At 44.6% G+C, this 15,986-nt stretch overlaps 1 long non-coding RNA gene across 1 annotated transcript in view; it reads left to right on the forward strand.

Annotated features, from left to right (window-relative positions):
- Positions 1-15,711, forward strand: part of LOC142664582 (uncharacterized) — a 31,341-nt gene extending 15,630 nt beyond the window's left edge. Inside the window, exons 2-4 of the long non-coding RNA XR_012851323.1 lie at positions 2,787-3,089; positions 5,708-5,830; positions 13,827-15,711. This is a non-coding gene — a long non-coding RNA (uncharacterized LOC142664582). The remainder of the gene's footprint in view (positions 1-2,786; positions 3,090-5,707; positions 5,831-13,826) is intronic.
- Positions 15,712-15,986: the final 275 nt, after the last annotated feature.

Raw genomic sequence — 15,986 nt, forward strand, 5'->3', positions numbered from 1 at the left:
TCAGGCTGTTTAGCTCACAGAGAGAAAACAAAACAAAACATTAAAGGATGTAGAGCAATAAGAAGTGAGAAAGGATCCTGCGCTGAGACCAGGAAAATCTGTTAAAATTGGAAACTTCTTCCGAGTTTTATTGAGGACAAGGGGTATTAAAAATAGACAATCTGTGTTGATTCAAAGTCCATATAGCTAGTTGAAGGGGAGAGGCGGGTGCCTACGCGTTTCAGACGCGGTCTGGGTCCTTAGTCATGGCTTTCTGTCAAACTCTGACTGGTGCAGGTAAAGTTTATATCCGGTCATCCATGTGGAGTTAATTGCGGTCCAACGTAATTGCTTTGATGGAACGCTTCCCCATTTTGCATATGGGAAACTAATTAGGTGAATTGGAGAGCAATAGTCGGACATCGCTGATCGTGTAAGATACATATTTATAATATACATATATCTTGTATTAAGACTTTCTTGTAGTTATGACTTAGTCTTGCTATTAAGCAGATAAGAGGACCAGTTAACAGGGTTTGTCTGATTGTAAACACAGTGTGTTAAAAAGTATACACGTGGGAAAAAGTGTATTGTATAAAATCATTAAAGAGTCTCTGTCACCACATTATAAGTGCCCTGTCTCCTATATAAGTAAAGCGTCTCTGTCACCACATTATAAGTGCCCTGTCCCCTATATAAGGGGATCGGCACTGTAATGTCGGTGACAGTAATGCTTTTTATTTAAAAAAACGATCTTTTTTCACAACGTTAGGAGCAATTTTGGTTTATGCTAATGAGCTTTCTTAATGCCCAAGTGGGCGTACTTTTACTTTCGACCAAGTGGGCGTTGTACAGAGGAGTGCATGACGCTGACCAATCAGCATCATGCACTCCTCTCCATTCATTTACACTGCACTAGCGATATAGATACATCACTATGTGCAGCCTCATACACAAACCCTAACATTACTACAGTGTCCTGATAATGAATACACATGACCATCCAGCCTGGACGTCATTTGTACTCACAATCCTGACACTTCTGAATCTTTTTTTGTGAGATTCCGGCAAGTGAAACCAAATCTCGTTTAGCTCCGTGATCTCGCGAGATTTCGTATCCGTTGCTGGAATCTCACAAAAAAAGAGTCAGAAGTGTCAGGATTGTGAGTACACATGACGTCCAGGCTGGATGGTCATGTGTATTCATTATCAGGACACTGTAGTAATGTTAGGGTTTGTGTATGAGGCTGCACATAGTGATGTATCTATATCGCTAGTGCAGTGTAAATGAATGGAGAGGAGTGCATGATGCCGATTGGTCAGCGTCATGCACTCCTCTGTACAACGCCCACTTGGTCGAAAGTAAAAGTACGCCCACTTGGGCATTAAGAAAGCTCATTAGCATAAACCAAAATCGCTCCTAACGTTGTGAAAGAAGATCGTTTTTTTAAATAAAAAGCATTACTGTCACCGACATTACAGTGCCGATCCCCTTATATAGGGGACAGGACACTTATAATGTGGTGACAGAGCCTCTTTAAGTCATATTTATGCTGGAGAAAGATAGGAATATTGATGTTGTACTTCTTCAGTTTGTTTGTTTATTCCTTAGTATGTAGCAAGTATTGAGATGGAAATTTTTGTAATAATTTGGAGAATTAAAGATAGACGGGTGGATTTTAAGTGCAAAGTACAGTATTGGATCATTCTATCCAATACATCCTTTACATACTTTGACATGCACTTAAAATCCACCCGTCTATCTTTAATTCTCCAAATTATTACAAAAATAAATAATAAATACCATCTTCTATTTCTATGGGTTAATACATGCATACAATAAGACATAAATCCCCGGCCCCTCGATATAAATTCAAAATCAATCTACGGACGTGCCATTTGTTTCCATCTCAATACTTGCTACATACTAAGGAATAAACAAACAAACTGAAGAAGTACAACAATACATATACATTGTATCAATATTCCTATCTTCTCCAGCATAAACATGACTTAATGATTTTATACAATACACTTTTTCCCACGTGTATACTTTTTAACACACTGTGTTTACAATCAGACAAACCCTGTTAACTGGTCCTCTTATCTGCTTAATAGCAAGACTAAGTCATAACTACAAGAAAGTCTTAATACAAGATATATGTATATTATAAATATGTATCTTACACGATCAGCGATGTCCGACTATTGCTCTCCAATTCACCTAATTAGTTTCCCATATGCAAAATGGGGAAGCGTTCCATCAAAACAATTACGTTGGACCGCAATTAACTCCACATGGATGACCGGATATAAACTTTACCTGCACCAGTCAGAGTTTGACAGAAAGCCATGACTAAGGACGCAGACCGCGTCTGAAACGCGTAGGCACCCGCCTCTCCCCTTCAACTAGCCATATGGACTTTGAATCAACACAGATTGTCTATTTTTAATACCCCTTGTCGTCAATAAAACTCGGAAGAAGTTTCCAATTTTAACAGATTTTCCTGGTCTCAGCACAGGATCCTTTCTCACTTCTTATTGCTCTACCCATTGCGTGTGCCGACACGAGGACCCGGGCGCTATAGACAGTGTGACGTCTACAATCAGGTGAGCTGGAGGTTTCCTCCCTTTTTTCTATTAAAGGATGTAAATAGGCGTTTTCCCATTCGCAAACAGCAAGCAGAGATTTTGAAAATAGTTAGAAATTGAAACACAGTTTATTAGAAAGTTTCAGAATTTGTTTTCTTATACAATAATTATTTATTTAAGACTGGATGACGACCTTTTAATGTTTTTATTTCTAGGGAAATTGAGAGGACGCTCTGGATTCTCGGACACAGGCGATCGAATTCTACTTGCTGCGCCGCTCCGTCCTCCAGTGACCACCATGAAATGAGGGATATATTTTAGCAGTGGCAGGATGACATTTTTCTCCCATTCTCCGGCTCACCTGCAGCAGAACATGTCAAACTCTTTATTACAATCTCTTGCCTGAGGGATGTGGCAATAAGACGTCTCTCTCCGATGATCCTGGAACAAGACATCTTCCCCCACTGCAGCTCGGATTCGTTTATTTCTTCACTTCTGGAATCTGTCACTTTGTTGGGGTAGGGTCCCTTTTCTCCACATTTACAGCCTCAGCATTGGTGCGGTATAAGGTGCAGATGACCTCTGTGTAACCTTGTCATTTCCTAATATACACCAAGTATCAGAATCCCCTGCTTTACAGGAGGTCCCCCTAAGATTACAAGGCTGGGGGATTGTCATTTCCCACCAGGATATTGGACACTTCTCTAAGGGCTTTTCTGAGGCATTGCTCGTGGACTTAGGCCTCATGCACACAAATGTGCTTTTGCGGCCGCAATTCCCCCGAAAATCCACGGGAGAATTGCGGCCCCATTCATTCCTATGGTGCCATGCACACGACCGTGGTTTTCACGGTCCGTGCATGGTCCAGGAGCCAGCACCGCAGAAAGAACGGGCAAGCCTTATTACGGCCATGTTCTGCGGTCCGGGCTCATTGAAAATAATGGCCGCGGCCATGTTCACGGCCTGCGATTTGCGGACGGCTCGCGGCTGTCACTCCGTGGCCGGCCGACCCGGAAATCACAGCTGTGCACATGGCTACGGTTGTGTGCATGAGGCCTTACACCTATGGTATTTGCTGCCATGTATGTCCTCCTGAATATCCCATATAACTGTGGGTTCACCAAAGACACCACGTTGGGTACGAGACCTCAGCCATTCTATACGGTGTTTGTCCATAAGACGTTTCGGACTTAAAAGTAAATTTTTGTGATTCAAAACCGACTTTGTGTCAATATTAATAGCACCTTACAATATAAAGGGGTTCACATAACATAAAGATTACACAATATGCAATGAAAACGTGACAACATTCTGTCGTTACACAACTCATTTTGTGATTTTTGAAAATGTCAACACAATGTGTTTTGTCATCACAAAATAAAAGCTTGTATAGAATCTACTGGTGACAATCCGTGTGTCGTATCCCTCAGACCTGTGTTTTTCAGAGAGACCAATGTCCGGCCCTAGGTACCAGTGCAGTAGCGCCCCCCGTTGTATGTTAGCGGAATTCCGTCACATGACAGATCTTTTTGTAATTGCATCGTTTCTTACGGTTAAATTGCCCCATCCCTCCTCGCCATCTCTGCGCCAGCAGTAACCGGCTTTGATAAATGAAGAGCAAATGATCTCTGCCATGCACAGAACGTCGCTGATGGGTTATTTTTCCATTCGTTTTACGAAGATTCTCCAGGGGCTTTTTTTAATTATTATTTTGCTTTGAAAATCCGCTCCTCATAATCTGATTGGTTTTGTTCTGTTGACTGCGGAATTATCTCTTCCTGCGCGTCGTTCCCCGCAATATGGCCCCTTTCAAGCGACTCTAATTAAGACAATTTATTCATGGTAACAGTCACAACCAAATAATAGACAAAAAAAAATCACAAAAGAAAAATGACAGAAGACGCAGATCCCCTTGTGGGTCCCATCTCAGAAGCTTCGTAACTTTGTAGATCATGTAAAACCAGGAGAAACATTCATCAATCTCCCAGCCAGCGGATTAACGATCCTGCAATGAAATTTATAGCAGCAACAAGAAGCGCAAAATCAGAAAAACAACACGAAACAAAGAGACGGAAAACACACAAAGAAAATCTCCCGCCCCTGTATACAACCGGACTCATCATAGAAGATATACAGGAGCGGGGAGCTAGGACCTCCCCAGTATATACAGTCCCTGAGCCATCACATACTGAGAAGATGTTGAAAACGCTACTGAGAAGTATGGAGAGCACTAAAGTTCCCGAAGGGATTGTCACCCAACTTTGCTAGATGCCTGAAAGGCAAATCTGGAGAGTAATGCTCTTCAATTTGTTAATTTTAGGAGGGAAATAGCAGCCAATGAGATCAGGTGTGAAACCTGCCGGCCGAGGAGAACGTTCTAGTTATCGAATGTCTATGTGTAGCTCAATGTAAGACTTAGGGTGCCCATACACATTAGAGGAAAACTAATGGAGACTGATGTGACACACTAGAGGAGACTGATGTGTAAATATTTGCTCTCATGGGGCTGATATCTTTCTCCTGGTCAAGTGTGTGTGCTTGTAATATTTGAACTCCTGACTTTTTATACTGTCCCTCTGTCAGCTCTTCCTGGCAACCAATCACCGTGAAAGAACTGCCTCCCCCATCCTTCCGTCACTACAACTGGAGAGTAACAAGATCCAGACCATTAAATTAACTCCATAAACAGTTAAATGTATACAAAGCATATATATATATAGCACATGGGATCATTGAAAATACACTGTACCATATACAGACAGATATTGATATAGCTCCTCAGAGATTTACCCGGCAGCTAGGCATGAAGGATAATGAAACTGAGTGATGGAGGGAGGAGCTACTGCATACATTGGATTTAGACTCCGCCTCTCTCAGAAGTCAGGTGACTGCGCAGCTTATGCATGAGAACTATAGGGGAACTGTAGGAACTGCAGGACCGGGCCCCAGGGTTACGTGGGCTCTTGAGTGAGATAATCACAGTGGGCCCCCATATGCCTCAACTTGCTTCATCCACCAGTATATTATACACCAATAATGTTTCCACTGATTTGTCACTTGTTTTTTGTTGCATTTTTTTTGGCGTGTCTTTTTGCAAAAATCACTAACATATATTTTCCTTTCATTTTTATCAAAGAATACCAGAAAAAAGCACCACTTGTGAACATACCCCAGGAAAAAGAGAGGCGGCAGTACCACGCAAAGTTTTTATTTTATCTCTTTTACTGAAAGAAATGTGGGTTCTACATTTGTTCAGATGGTCAGTAGAATTATTTTTGCATTCCCACATTCACAGCCATAACAGCCATTTCATCACTTTTAGTGTTCTTGACTCTCATAGACAGTAGTGCAGCCTGTGGTCACTATTAGTGTCTCTACCTCCCATAGACAGTAGTGCAGCCTGTGGTCACTATTAGTGTTTCTGCCTCACATAGACAGTAGTGCAGCCTGTGGTCACTATTAGTGTTTATGCCTCTCATAGATAACAGTGCAGCCTGTGGTCACTTTTAGTGTTCTTGACTCCCATAGATAGTAGTGCAGCCTGTGGTCATTATTAGTGTTTCTACCTCCCATAGACAGTAGTGCAGCCTGTGGTAACTATTAGTGTTTCTGCCTCCCTTAGACAGAAGTGCAGCCTGTGGTCACTATTAGTGTTCTTGACTCTCATAGACAGTAGTACAGCCTGTGGTCACTTTTAGTGTTCTTGACTCTCATAGACAGTAGTGCAGCCTGTGGTCACTATTAGTGTTTCTACCTCCCATAGACTTTAGTGCAGCCTGTGGTCACTATTAGTGTTTCTGCCTCTCACAGACAGCAGTGCAGCCTGTAGTCACTATTAGTGTTTCTGCCTCCCATAGACAGTAGTGCAGCCTGTGGTCACTATTAGTGTTTCTGCCTCCCATAGACAGTAGTGCAGCCTGTGGTCACTATTAGTGTTTATGCCTCTCATAGATAACAGTGCAGCCTGTGGTCACTTTTAGTGTTCTTGACTCCCATAGATAGTAGTGCAGCCTGTGGTCATTATTAGTGTTTCTACCTCCCATAGACAGTAGTGCAGCCTGTGGTAACTATTAGTGTTTCTGCCTCCCTTAGACAGAAGTGCAGCCTGTGGTCACTATTAGTGTTCTTGACTCTCATAGACAGTAGTACAGCCTGTGGTCACTTTTAGTGTTCTTGACTCTCATAGACAGTAGTGCAGCCTGTGGTCACTATTAGTGTTTCTACCTCCCATAGACTTTAGTGCAGCCTGTGGTCACTATTAGTGTTTCTGCCTCTCACAGACAGCAGTGCAGCCTGTAGTCACTATTAGTGTTTCTGCCTCCCATAGACAGTAGTGCAGCCTGTGGTCACTATTAGTGTTTCTGCCTCCCATAGACAGTAGTGCAGCCTGTGGTCACTATTAGTGTTTCTACCTCTCATAGACAGCAGTGCAGCCTGTGGTCACTATTAGTGTTTCTGCCTCCCATAGACAGTAGTGCAGCCTGTGGTCACTATTAGTGTTTCTGCCTCCCATAGACAGTAGTGCAGCCTGTGGTCACTATTAGTGTTTCTACCTCTCATAGACAGCAGTGCAGCCTGTGGTCACTATTAGTGTTTCTGCCTCTCATAGACAGTAGTGCAGCCTGTGGTCACTATTAGTGTTTCTGCCTCCCATAGACAGTAGTGCAGCCTGTGGTCACTATTAGTGTTTCTGCCTCCCATAGACAGTAGTGCAGCCTGTGGTCACTATTAGTGTTTCTGCCTCTCATAGACAGTACTGCAGCCTGTGGTCACTATTAGTGTTTCTGCCTCCCATAGACAGTAGTGCAGCCTGTGGTCACTATTAGTGTTTCTGCCTTCCATAGACAGTAGTGCAGCCTGTGGTCACTATTGGTGTTTCTGCCTCCCACAGACAGTAGTGCAGCCTGTGGTCACTATTAGTGTTTCTAACTCCCATAGACAGTAGTGCAGCCTGTAGTTACTATTTGTGTTTCTTCCTCTCATAGATAACAGTGCAGCCTGTGGTCACTATTAGTGTTTCTACCTCCCATAGACAGTAGTGCAGCCTGTGGTTACTATTTGTGTTTCTTCCTCTCATAGATAACAGTGCAGCCTGTGGTCACTATTAGTGTTTCTGCCTCCCATGTACAGTAGTGCAGCCTGTGGTCACTATTAGTGTTTCTGCCTCACATAGACAGTAGTGCAGCCTGTGGTCACTATTAGTGTTTTTCTACGTCCCATAGACAGTAGTGCAGCCTGTGGTCACTATTAGTGTTTCTGCCTCTCATAGATAACAGTGCAGCCTGTGGTCACTATCAGTGTTTTTGCCTCCCATAGACAGTAGTGCAGCCTGTAGTCACTATTAGTGTTTCTGCCTCCTATAGACAATAGTGCAGCCTGTGGTCACTATTAGTATTTCTGCCTCCCATAGACAGCGGTGCAGCCTGTGGTCACTATTAGTATTTCTGCCTCTCATGGACAGCAATGCAGCCTGTGGTCATTATTGGTGTTTCTGCCTCTTATAGACAGCAGTGCAGTCTGTGGTCACTATTGGTGTTTCTGCCTCTGATATACAGTAGTGCAGCCTGTGGTCACTATTGGTGTTTCTGCCTCTCATAGACAGTAGTGCAGCCTGTGGTCACTATTAGTGTTTCTACCTCCCATAGACAGTAGTGCAGCCTGTGGTCACTATTGGTGTTTCTGCCTCCCATAGACATCAGTGCAGCCTGTGGTCACTATTAGTGTTTCTGCCTCTCATAAACAGCAGTGCAGCCTGTGGTCACTATTAGTGTTTCTGCCTCTCATAGACATCAGTGTAGCCTGTGGTCACTATTAGTGTTTCTTCCTCCCATAGATAGCAGTGCAGCCTGTGGTCACTATTAGTGTTTCTTCCTCTCATAGATAACAGTGCAGCCTGTGGTCACTATTAGTGTTTCTGCCTCTCATAGACAGATGTGCAGCCTGTGGTCACTATTAGTGTTACTACCTCCCATAGACAGTAGTGCAGGCTGTGTTCACTATTAGTGTTTCTACCTCGCATAGACAGTAGTGCAGCCTGTGGTCACTATTAGTGTTTTTGTCTCCCATAGACAGTAGTGCAGCCTGTGGTCACTATTAGTGTTTCTGCCTCTCACAGACAGCAGTGCAGCCTGTAGTCACTATTAGTGTTTCTGCCTCCCATAGACAGTAGTGCAGCCTGTGGTCATTATTCGTGTTTCTGCCTTTCATAGACAATAGTGCAGCCTGTGGTCACTATTAGTGTTTCTGCCTCCCATAGACAGTAGTGCAGCCTGTGGTCACTATTAGTGTTTCTACCTCCCATAGACAGTAGTGCAGCCTGTGGTCACTATTAGTGTTTCTACCTCTCATAGACAGCAGTGCAGCCTGTGGTCACTATTAGTGTTTCTGCCTCCCATAGACAGTAGTGCAGCCTGTGGTCACTATTAGTGTTTCTACCTCCCATAGACAGTAGTGCAGCCTGTGGTCACTATTAGTGTTTCTACCTCCCATAGACAGTAGTGCAGCCTGTGGTCACTATTAGTGTTTCTACCTCCCATAGACAGCAGTGCAGCCTGTGGTCACTATTAGTGTTTCTGCCTCTCATAGACAGCAGTGCAGCCTGTGGTCACTATTAGTGTTTCTACCTCCCATAGACAGTAGTGTAGCCTGTGGTCACTATTAGTGTTTCTACCTCCCATAGACAGTAGTGCATCCTGTGGTCACTATTAGTGTTTCTACCTCTCATAGACAACAGTGCAGCCTGTGGTCACTATTAGTGTTTCTGCCTCCCATAGACGGCAGTGCAGCCTGTGGTCACTATTCGTGTTTCTACCTCCCATAGACAGTAGTGCAGCCTGTGGTCACTATTAGTGTTTCTACCTCCCATAGACAGTAGTGCAGCCTGTGGTCACTATTGGTGTTTCTGCCTCTCATAGAAAGTAGGGCAGCCTGTGGTTACTATTAGTGTTTCTGCCTCCCATAGACAGCAGTGCAGCCTGTGGTCACTATTAGTGTTTCTGCCTCCCATAGACTGCAGTGCAGGCTGTGTTCACTATTAGTGTTTCTACCTCCCATAGACAGTAGTGCAGCCTGTGGTCACTATTAGTGTTTCTGCCTACCATAGACAGCAGTGCAGCCTGTGGTCACTAATAGTATTTCTGCCTCTCATAGACAGCAGTGCAGCCTGTGGTCACTATTAGTATTTCTGCCTCTCATAGACAGCAGTGCAGCCTGTGGTCACTATTAGTATTTCTGCCTCTCATAGACAGCAGTGCAGCCTGTGGTCACTATTAGTGTTACTACCTTCCATAGACAGTAGTGCAGCCTGTAGTCACTATTAGTGTTTCTGCCTCTCATAGACAGCAGTGCAGCCTGTGGTCACTATTGGTGTTTCTGCCTCTCATAGAAAGTAGGGCAGCCTGTGGTTACTATTAGTGTTTCTGCCTCCCATAGACAGCAGTGCAGCCTGTGGTCACTATTAGTGTTTCTGCCTCCCATAGACTGCAGTGCAGGCTGTGTTCACTATTAGTGTTTCTACCTCCCATAGACAGTAGTGCAGCCTGTGTTCATTATTACTGTTTTTGTCTCCCATAGACAGTAGTGCAGCCTGTGGTCACTATTAGTGTTTCTGCCTCTCACAGACAGCAGTGCAGCCTGTAGTCACTATTAGTGTTTCTGCCTCCCATAGACAGTAGTGCAGCCTGTGGTCATTATTCGTGTTTCTGCCTCTTATAGACAATAGTGCAGCCTGTGGTCACTATTAGTGTTTCTGCCTCCCATAGACAGTAGTGCAGCCTGTGGTCACTATTAGTGTTTCTGCCTCCCATAGACAGTAGTGCAGCCTGTGGTCACTATTAGTGTTTCTACCTCCCATAGACAGTAGTGCAGCCTGTGGTCACTATTAGTGTTTCTGCCTTCCATAGACAGTAGTGCAGCCTGTGGTCATTATTAGTGTTTCTGCCTCCCATAGATGGCAGTGCAGCCTGTGGTCACTAGTAGTGTTTCTGCCTCACATAGATAACAGTGCAGCCTGTGGTCACTATTAGTGTTTCTGCCTCCCATAGACAGTAGTGCAGCCTGTGGTCACTATTAGTGTTTCTGCCTCCCATAGACAGTAGTGCAGCCTGTGGTCACTATTAGTGTTTGTACCTCCCATAGACAGTAGTGCGGCCTGTGGTCACTATTAGTGTTTCTGCCTCCCATAGACAGTAGTGCAGCCTGTGGTCACTATTAGTGTTTCTGCCTCCCATAGACAGTAGTGCAGCCTGTGGTCACTACTAGTGTTTCTACCTCCCATAAACAGTAGTGCAGCCTGTGGTCACTATTAGTGTTTCTACCTCTCATAGACAGCAGTGCAGCCTGTGGTCACTATTAGTGTTTCTGCCTCCCATAGACGGCAGTGCAGCCTGTGGTCACTATTAGTGTTTCTATCTCCCATAGACAGTAGTGCAGCCTGTGGTCACTATTAGTGTTTCTACCTCCCATAGACAGTAGCGCAGCCTGTGGTCACTATTAGTGTTTCTGCCTCCCATAGACGGCAGTGCAGCCTGTGGTCATTATTAGTGTTTCTACCTCCCATAGACAGTAGTGCAGCCTGTGGTCACTATTAGTGTTTCTACCTCCCATAGACAGTAGTGCAGCCTGTGGTCACTATTAGTGTTTCTGCCTCCCATAGACGGCAGTGCAGCCTGTGTTCACTATTAGTGTTTCTACCTCCCATAGACAGTAGTGCAGATTGTGGTCACTGGTAGTGTTTCTGCCTCACATAGGTAACAGTGCAGCCTGTGGTCACTATTTGTGTTTCTGCCTTCCATAGACAGTAGTGCAGCCTGTGGTCACTATTAGTGTATCTACCTCCCATAGACAGTAGTGCAGCCTGTGGTCACTATTAGTGTTTCTGCCTCTCATAGACAGTAGGGCAGCCTGTGGTCACTATTAGTGTTTCTGCCTCCCATAGACAGCAGTGCAGCCTGTGGTCACTATTAGTGTTTCTGCCTCTCATAGACAGTAGTGCAGCCTGTGGTCACTATTAGTGTTTCTACCTCCCATAGACATTAGTGCAGCCTGTGGTCACTATTAGTGTATCTACCTCCCATAGACAGTAGTGAAGCCTGTGGTCACTATTAGTGTTTCTGCCTCTCATAGACAGTAGTGCAGCCTGTGGTCACTATTAGTGTTTCTGCCTCCCATAGACGGCAGTGCAGCCTGTGGTCACTATTTGTGTTTCTACCTCCCATAGACAGTAGTGCAGCCTGTGGTCACTATTAGTGTTTCTACCTCCCATAGACAGTAGTGCAGCCTGTGGTCACTATTAGTGTTTCTGCCTCCCATAGACGGTAGTGCAGCCTGTGGTCATTATTAGTGTTTCTAACTCCCATAGACAGTAGTGCAGCCTGTGGTCACTATTAGTGTTTCTACCTCCCATAGACAGTAGTGCAGCCTGTGGTCACTATTAGTGTTTCTGCCTCCCATAGACGGCAGTGCAGCCTGTGGTCACTATTAGTGTTTCTGCCTCCCATAGACAGTAGTGCAGCCTGTGGTCACTATTAGTGTTTCTACCTCCCATAGACAGTAGTGAAGCCTGTGGTCACTATTAGTGTCACTGCCTCCCATAGACAGCAGTGCAGCCTGTGGTCACTATTAGTGTTTCTGCCTCCCATAGACAGTAGTGCAGCCTGTGGTCACTATTAGTGTTTCTACCTCCCATAGACAGTAGTGCAGTTTGTGGTCACTAGTAGTGTTTCTGCCTCACATAGATAACAGTGCAGCCTGTGGTCACTATTAGTGTTTTTGCCTCCCATAGACAGTAGTGCAGCCTGTGGTCACTATTAGTGTTTCTGCCTCCCATAGACAGTAGTGCAGCCTGTGGTCACTATTAGTGTTTTTGCCTCCCATAGACAGTAGTGCAGCCTGTGGTCACTATTAGTATTTCTGCCTCTCATAGACAGTAGTGCAGCCTGTGGTCACTATTAGTGTTTCTGCCTCCCATAGACAGTAGTGCAGCCTGTGGTCACTATTAGTGTATCTACCTCCCATAGACAGTAGTGCAGCCTTTGGTCACTATTATTGTTTCTGCCTCCCATAGACAGTAGTGCAGCCTGTGGTCACTATTAGTGTATCTATCTCCCATAGACATCAGTGCAGCCTGTGGTCACTATTAGTGTTTCGGCCTCCCACAGACAGTAGTGCAGCCTGTGGTCACTATTAGTATTTCTGCCTCCCATAGACAGTAGTGCAGCCTGTGGTCACTATTAGTGTTTCTGCCTCCCATAGACAGTAGTGCAGCCTGTGGTCACTATTAGTGTATCTATCTCCCATAGACAGCAGTGCAGCCTGTGGTCACTATTAGTGTTTCGGCCTCCCATAGACAGCAGTGCAGCCTGTGGTCACTATTAGGTTATGTTCACACGAGGGCGTCCGTTACGGCTGAAATTACGGGGATGTTTCAGCCTGAAAACATCCCCGTAATTTCAGCCGTACCGGCATGTGCAGGCGCTTGAACGCCGCGTCAATTACGGCCGTAATTAGCGCTGCTATTCATTGGAGTCAATGAATAACGGCTCCAATTACGGCCAAAGAAGTGACAGGTCACTTCTTTGACGCGGGCGTCTATTTATGCGCCGTCATTTGACAGTGGCGCGTAAATATACGCCTCGTGTGAACAGACAAACGTCTGCCCATTGCTTTCAATGGGCAGATGTTTGGCAGCGCTATTGAGGCGCTATTTTCAGACGTAATTCGGGGCAAAAACGCCCGAATTACGTCCGTAAATAGGCCGTGTGAACATACCCTTAGTGTTTCTGCCTCTCATAGATAACAGTGCAGCCTGTGGTCACAGTTTCTGCCACCCATACAACATGTATTATGTTTGAGACCTATCAGAGACCTGGTAAAAGAAGAGGCTTAAAAGTAATTAAATATATAGCGCAATCCTACAGGCATTGTGGGAGTGCAGTGAGGGCTCGTCGCTTAATTTCCTATCACAGAGAATCTACGCAGTAGAGCAGAAATCTGCAATGGGTCCTCTCTCCTCCAGCGGTCCCCGGCATCTTGTCCGTTATCGAGTGTTCTGTATAACATAGACCCGGGGTCAACATCACTGGACAGACGCTTTTAAGATAACGGTGATGAGCTCTCTCATAGATTTTCCGCTATCTACACGGTGGAGTGTTTGCAACTTGTATATTGATGATCCATTATCCGGGGTCGAGTGCGTCCGAGTTTTACAATTTGTGCATTTAAACCTTGTATTCATAAACTCTTCTCACGTCTTCCAGGTGCCGGGTCCTGTTGAGTACGGGTGTTTATGTAATGCCCGGTCATGTGACTGGTGGAGATGTCTCCGCAGCGCCCGTCATGATTTCCATTTCCATGATGTGAAAGGTTCCAGAATCTGACAGCTTTTTAATGGAAACACAGAAGACTTGTGCCGGGAAATAATGTCATCCTGATCTCCGTGCAGCGCGCCGATCTCTTCTGAGGAACGTTTCTTGCCTCCAATGACAGAGCCTTGAACTTGTCAGGCCTAATTTACATCCCCGTCATCAGATACAAATCTGCTTATAATGAGGAATATGATTACGGAAGATCTGACGGTGTTATTTTTACTCTCTGGCTGTTGTCATAGGAAGTTTTTTTTTATTTTTCATTACCCAGAAGCCCATGGGGCACCTTAGAACTAAGACATAACAAAGGTACATTAGACCTTCTTAGCAGGCGGCTGAAAATGAGTTTCCTTCTATTTTACACTTTTCTTCTAATTGTATGGGAACCCGTCGCGAGGGATAAATAGACTATACTTTAATGTGAGCGTCTGTCATGGCGGAATTATTAACGTCGTTCAGAACAATCAGCGTTTTTGCAGTTCTATGCTGTGTGCGAATAATACTGAGCAGCCCACTCACCTGCAGCACTTAATACTAAGTTGTGAGTGTATTTACTGCTGGGAGCAGAGTACAGAACAGATGTCTACAGGCCCGGTACAGGCCCAGCGTGGGCTCCTGCTGAACATTATGTCCTTAGCTGCCTATTCTGAAAGACTGATGATTTTTAGATAATGGACCTGCTTTTCCTCCACCAGCCATGGAATAAAGTTTCAAGGGGCTGTAATTGATGTCTTGGCCTGTAGGTGGCAGCAGATATACACCGCTCTATGCAAAACGCTTCTGTTTTGAATTTCTGTATGTTCAATTTCGCGATGTTTTCTCCTGTTTATCTTTGCTTGAAAGGGATACAGGACGTCTTGTCAACCGAGCCGGCACAGGGCATCAGATGGTTAATATTTCTGAAAAGCTGTAGGCATATTTAACACACTCCTTTAAGACTGAGAACAAAGTGTCCCTCCATTTGGTTCTGTGCATTGGAGAATATGTTACTGTATTTCACCCTCCTCTTGGATATGAGGCTTGAATAAAATGCATCCAGTCTTGTATTGCTGCAGAGGTTCCTCCCCAGGCGAGCAAATGGCTGATAACAGAAAGTAATAATATAGTATAGTGAATGAGATAGAAGATGCAGGTTGTGGGGGGTAATAACTGCATGAATATATAGAATTCTCCCAGTTATGGACGCTCTGAACTGTCATTTTTTGGATCACATTTCTGCATTTTTTCAAAATCTGTACCACCCCCCCTCCTTCTTCACCATATGCCATTTATATAATATGGGTGTCCCTTTAAGAGATCAGGGGCTGACATAACTGCAGAGATTGGGTTTTCAGCAGCGACTGTGTTTTGTTTTCCAAGCAGATGTGCTCCATTATAAAGCTCCTGAATCGCCCAATGTCACCAGGAATCTCTCAGGACTCGCTTACACTGAATACATAACATTTGGAAATGCAGTCAAGCTTTACAAAACTCTAATAACAGCTGCAGGATTGAAGAGGTCTAAATATGCAGCGCAGCAAAGAGTCAAGAATACTGTGACCAGCAACCTATGGCTCCCCAGCTGCTGCACAACTACTACTCCCAGCATGTCAGGACGCATTGCAGCTTTAATTGCATGTTGGGACTTGTAGTTATGCAAAAGAGGAAAGACACTGGTTGCAGACCATTGCTACGCTACAGAAGATGATAACGGCAGGCAACACCACGGGTCCATTCACACGTTGCGGTTGAGATGCGGTTAGAACCACATAAAAAATGCATTCGATAAACTGCATGGGGGTGTTTTCTTTTAAATAAATCTTCAAAGCTTAATCATTGTATAATGAAAAGTTCTCCAACTTTGTGTATCGTTTCTCCTTATTTTCAAGAAGTTTACTTGCTGTCAGTGAATGGAACCCTAGTTTGCATTGAGGCTGAACACCTGACTTGACCTAATCCGGCTTGTACAGCTGCAGTTTGTTACAATGTATCAGTGTAGGTAAGAGCTATTAACGTGGAGTCCAGGAGAGGAGAAAGATTTGTGCTGTTGCTGTGTTTTTCTCATGGAGGATT

The sequence above is a fragment of the Rhinoderma darwinii genome, chromosome 12 (assembly GCF_050947455.1).
Source record: "Rhinoderma darwinii isolate aRhiDar2 chromosome 12, aRhiDar2.hap1, whole genome shotgun sequence".
NCBI lineage: Eukaryota > Metazoa > Chordata > Amphibia > Anura > Rhinodermatidae > Rhinoderma > Rhinoderma darwinii.